Raw genomic sequence first — 6,043 nt, forward strand, 5'->3', positions numbered from 1 at the left:
TGACATGAAGCCCGCCAAGTGGACATGTTACATATCACTGGCCTTCGCCAACTATCAATGCAGGCCTTTGAATAGGACTTTTCGTACGAACTCCTGTACCTGGTACACCCGTTGATTTTAAAAATGTCTATTATGTTGTTAGTTTTTAGTTTAGTTTACGCGTACATTACATTTCATATCATAACTCCTAAAGTTACCTGTATATTGACGATAGCTCGCACATGTTTAGCGTACATAAGATATCAAATATGGCTCCATAAGCAGATAGCATGTTATTCTGTCTTAGACGAACCCCCCCCCCCCCCCCCAGGCTCAACTGTATAAGCGGCCGCAGGCCAAGTACTCATGTATTCCCATACCATCACCTAAGAGCTCGCACACATTACTAGTCCCCACATCCTTAAGCTGAGCTCATGTAGCTAGATAACTGCACCCTCCAAATAAGCAGCATTGAATAAACATACCCAGCAAGTGAGGGTCTTGAGACGAATATTAAAATAAAAACGGGTTGAATGGCAAAGGTGCGAATTTGTTCAACCTGTGATGTCCAAACTGTGAAATCCCTGTTGATTGCATTGTATATTCCTGTTCCTATATATGCACCTGATGTAAAACAAGTTTTGATTCTGCAAACCCTCAAAAATAAAGAATTAAAAAAAAAAAAAAATGTGATCTGATCATCAACTAAGTCACAACAATAGACAATCACAGTCTGCTTAAACTAATAACACACAAAGAATGAAATGTTGCCATGTTTTTGAACACGCCATGTAAACATTCACAGTGCAGGTGGAAAAAGTATGTGAACCCTTGGATTTAATAACTAGTTGAACCTCCTTTGGCAGCAATAACTTCAACCAAACTTTTCCTGTAGTTGCAGATCAGACGTGCACAACGGTCAGGAGTAATTCTTGATCATTCCTCTTTACAGAACTGTTTCAGTTCAGCAATATTCTTGGGATGTCTGGTGTGAATCGCTTTCTTGAGGTCATGTCACAGCATCTCAATCGGGTTGAGGTCAGGACTCTGACTGGGCCACTTCAGAAGGCGTATTTTCTTATGTTTAAGCCATTCTGTTGTTGTTTGGGTAATTGTCCTGTTGCAACACCCATCTTCTGTTGAGCTTCAGCTGGTAGACAGATGGCCTTAAGTTCTCCTGCAAAATGTCTTGATAAACTTGGGAATTCATTTTTCCATCGATGATGGCAATCCGTCCAGGCCCTGACGCAGCAAAGCAGCCCCAAACCATGATGCCCCCACCACCATACTTCACAGTTGGGATGAGGTTTTGATGTTGGTGTGCTGTGCCTCTTTTTCGCCACACATAGTGTTGTGTGTTTCTTCCAAACAACTCAACTTTGGTTTCATCTGTCCACAGACTATTTTGCCAGTACTGCTGTGGAACATCCAGGTGCTCTTGTGCAAACTGTAAATGTGCAGCAATGTTTTATTTGGACAGCAGTGGCTTCCTCTGTGGTATCCTCCCATGAAATCCATTCTTGTTTAGTGTTTTACGTATTGTAGATTCGCTAACAGGGATGTTAGCATTTGCCAGTGACTTTTGTAAGTCTTTAGCTGACACTCTAGGATTCTTCTTCACCTCATTGAGCAGTCTGCGCTGTGCTCTTGCAGTCATCTTTACAGGACGGCCACTCCTAGGGAGAGTAGCAGCAGTGCTGAACTTTCTCCATTTATAGACAATTTGTCTTACCGTGGACTGATGAACAGCAAGGCTTTTGGAGATACTTTTATAACCCTTTCCAGCTTTATGCAAGTCAACAATTCTTAATCGTAGGTCTTCTGAGAGCTCTTTTGTGCGAGGCATCATTCACATCAGGCAATGCTTCTTGTGAAAAGCAAACCCAGAACTGGTGTGTGTTTTTTATAGGGCAGGGCAGCTGCAACCAACACCTCCAATTCCATCTCATTGATTGGACTCCAGTTGGCTGACATCTCACTCCAATTAGCTCTTGGAGATGTCATTAGTCTAGGGGTTCACATGCTTTTTCCACCTGCACTGTGAATGTTTACATGGCGTGTTCAATAAAAACATGGCAACATTTCATTCTTTGTGTGTTATTAGTTTAAGCAGTAGTGATGTACCGAACTGTCCGCCGGCGGACAGTTCCCGGCGAAATTAGCTTGTTCGCGTTTGCCGCGGCGGGCGGACACATGCGCAGTTCGATCCGCCCCCTATTCGTCATCATTGGGCAAACTTTGACCCTGTGCCTCTCGGTCAGCAGACACATTACAGCCAATCAGCAGCACTCCCTCCCTTCCACACCCTCCAACCTCCCTCCCAGCATCCATTTTCGATTCATTCGGAAGATGCATGCTTAGTGAGAGGAGGGAAAGTTTAGCTGCTGCTGATTACATAGGGAAATTGATAGCTAGGCTAGGGTATTCAGTGTCCACTACAATCCTGAAGGACTCATCTGATCTCTGCTGTAAGGACAGCACCCCAAAAAGCCCTTTTTAGGGCTAGAACATCAGGCTGCTTTTTTTTTTTTTCCTGTGTAATGTAATTGCAGGTGCCTGCCTGCCAGCCTGTGTCAGGCTCACAGCATATACTGTGCCCACTTGCCCAGTGCCACCACTCATATCTGTTTTAACAATTGGTTAAGCTTTACATTTAAAATAAATATTTTTTTTCACTGTAATAGAAGAGCAGTTAGTTGTCTGCAAGCATCTGGGTGTCAGGCCTTCCTTCAGCGTGTGCCCTGCACAACCCTGCCAGCGTGCTTTGACAGTTGCCAATCATATCTGGTGTCTCTTTAGCGTGCTTTTACAAAGAAAAAAGGTTTCCAGTGTAAGCTAATAGCAGCCAGTCAGTGTCCTTCAAGCGGCTCTGTCAGGCCTTCCTTCAGCGTGTGCCCTGCACAACCCTGCCAGCGTGCTTTGAAAGTTGCCAATCATATCTGGTGTCTCTATAGCGTGCTTTTACAAAGAAAAAAGGTTTCCAGTGTAAGCTAATAGCAGCCAGTCAGTGTCCTTCAAGCGGCTCTGTCAGGCCTTCCTTCAGCGTGTGCCCTGCACAACCCTGCCAGCGTACTTTGACAGTTGCCACTCATATCTGGTGTCTCTATAGCGTGCTTTTAAAACCAAAACTTTGTTTCCACTGTAATAGAAGAGCAGTTGCCTGCCTGCCAGCTTCTGTGTGAGTTTCACAGTGGATACTGTGCCCTCTTGCCCAGTGCCACCACTCATATCTGTTTTTAAAATAGCTTAAGCTTTAGATTTAAAATAAATATTTTTTTTCACTGTAATAGAAGAGCAGTTAGTTGTCTGCAAGCGTCTGGGTGTCAGGCCTACTTCAGCGTGTGCTCTGCAGACCTGTGCCAGTGTGCTTTGACAGTTGCCACTCATATCTTGTGTCTCTATAGCGTGCTTTTACAACCAAAATTTGTTTTTCACTGTTATAGATTGAATAGCAGTTACTTGTCTTCAAGCGGGTGTCTCAGGCCTACTTCAGCGTGTGCTCTGCAGCACTGTTCCAGTGCACATTGCCAATCATATTGATACCGGAGAAACTGACGGAAGCCAAGCACAGAGAGATGGACACAGGTTTCTTCAGGAAGGAAGAGATTCTTTATTGGATCACCGATCGGGACTCAGAGGGACTAACGTCACCAAAATACAGCAAGTTCTGAGCCCCGGACAATAGTGCAGGCTCCTTATATAGGCACATAACTCCTCCCATATTAAGCTCCACCCGCACATTCTCTTGACCAATCAACACAAATAAGAATTAACTTCCTGTTTGACCGCATGGCTTGTCCAGCACAATGGAGGAGGGGGAATACTACATCCTGTATTCTTGCACATGCTCCGTACACTACTGATCGTATCTTGCCTCGTGCAACCAACTGATCGATACGTCAGCATATGCACGTACACATGCCACGTGGTAATCTCGGCCTACTAAATTTATTTTTACCGAGATTCCACCACAATATCTGGTGTCTCTATAGCGTGCTTTTACAACCAAAATTTGTTTTTCACTGTTATAGATTGAATAGCAGTTACTTGTCTTCAAGCGGGTGTCTCAGGCCTACAGTGTGTGCTCTGCAGAACTGTTACAGTTCACATTGCCAATGATATCTGGTCTCACAGTAGCTTGCACGCATAGTACCACTAATCCCCAAAAAAATGACAGGCAGAGGCAGGCCACCCCGCAGGGGCCGTCGTGGTGGTGGTGCTGTGATTCCCTTTTGCCCTAGAATAATGCCCAGTTTTCAGAAGCCACGTACCCTGAACTTGAAAAGTTTTGAGGACATAGTTGACTGGCTAACACAGGACACCCAATCTTGTACAGCCTCCGCTCGGAACCTTGACGCACCATCCTCCTCCAGCTTAGCTTCAGGCACCTCTCAAGATAGCACTCACCCGCCTGCCGCCACCACCAAAACTAGCACCACAGCCGCTTTACTTGGTATGTCAGAGGAGTTATTCACACACCCGTTTGAAGAAATGAGTGATGCGCAACCATTATTGCTAGAGGATGTAGATAACAGGGATATGTCTCAGGCAGGCAGCATTAAACACATGGAGGTACGGTGTGATGATGACGGTGAACAGTCTCTATTCTGCTCTGTGTCAGTGTGTATCATGGTCTCTGTGGACAGGGAACAGTCTCTATTCTGCTCTGTGTCAGTGTGTATCAGGGGTTTTGAGGACAGGTGTCAATCCATGTGACGAAGTGCCCTTCGCCACTTTGTCCTGGAGAGGCCTGCTTGCCTGCCTCCTCCCCTGCGACTATGGTCCTGGACTATATTGCACTGTAAACCCTGTATTCGGGCATATGGATTTGTATTAGGCTGTCTTGAACCCTTTAACTATGCTGTAGGTCTGGACTGCTAATATAACCGAACAGCCAGGGGATTTAGGCGAATATATTGCATGGGAATACCATTACTGGAGAATACAGCCGTTCGTATGATTTCATGCGAATTCTTTGTGCTCTGAATGGGTGGCCGCCATTTCGGGACTTTTGCACGTGTTCGCGGCCATCTTGCGTGCGAACAGCGGTGTTTGCCTGTGAACGCATGGAACTGAAATCGTAAGCGCAAACAGGCGAATACCGCTAAGACCTCCAGACATCCAGAACTACGTACGGAAACTACCGAACGACCGGCCGTTCGGTAGTTATACTCAACTTAGTATGGGGATTCTAGCGACCACAAAGATGCGAATGGATGGCAAGAATTTCGTCTATTTTACCGTGCGAACGGAGACCGACCGCAAGGCCAAAACTCATGGAACTATTTTCGGCTAGTTGGTCTGTGCGGTCGGTCAAAACTTTGGAGCTCTGTATCTCCCGAACCATTCATCCGAATGGGCTGATTTTTGGTCAGACTGTTCCCCTGAACAAGGGCTATTTGGGGATACCAGATAGCTGTACTTTAAAGCTGTACCCCCGTTTTTGGGGTACATCCAGAACTTGAGTAAAATAATGTACGTTTTAATTGGGTTATGTGTTTATCTGAGGGGAGGAGACGTGGGGGTGTTACCATGCATGTGATTGGTCAATTTCATCCTCCCCCTGGGAGTGTCCTGTATGTACCTGATCCTAATAAAAAGCAGGCTGGGTGTTCCAGTCCTCAGACCTCTTCTGACCCTCAATACGTAGCCGTGTCTCGTTATTGGAGGGAACTGCTATATCACACTGGGGATTGCTATGCGCTGCATATTCCCCTGAGCTCTTAATCACTTAGCTCTTGTAAGAGCTTGTTCCGGATACGCTCTCCTGGAGGAGAGGTCTTCCCCACACGGTCCTGGAGGACAGAAGCCGATCCAGGGTGGAAGAAAGACGGCGCGGCTCCAGTTAAGCTACGGCGGTTGTGGAGCCTGCGGTGGTTGTGGTGTCGTCTGCAGTGCTTGGAGTCCTCTGAGAGCGCTAGGAGCATCCATCAACGGAGGGTACTCGGTCGGAGTACACGGAGCTCCGTTACAGTGGTGGCAGCGGTGGGATGGCGTCCTAGTGCGAGGAGAAGCAGCTCAGAGACACTGGTATCGTATGAGAGTTATTGAGGGCAACGCTAGC

The sequence above is a fragment of the Pelobates fuscus genome, chromosome 6 (genome assembly GCF_036172605.1).
Source record: "Pelobates fuscus isolate aPelFus1 chromosome 6, aPelFus1.pri, whole genome shotgun sequence".
In the NCBI taxonomy this organism is placed as follows: Eukaryota; Metazoa; Chordata; class Amphibia; order Anura; family Pelobatidae; genus Pelobates; species Pelobates fuscus.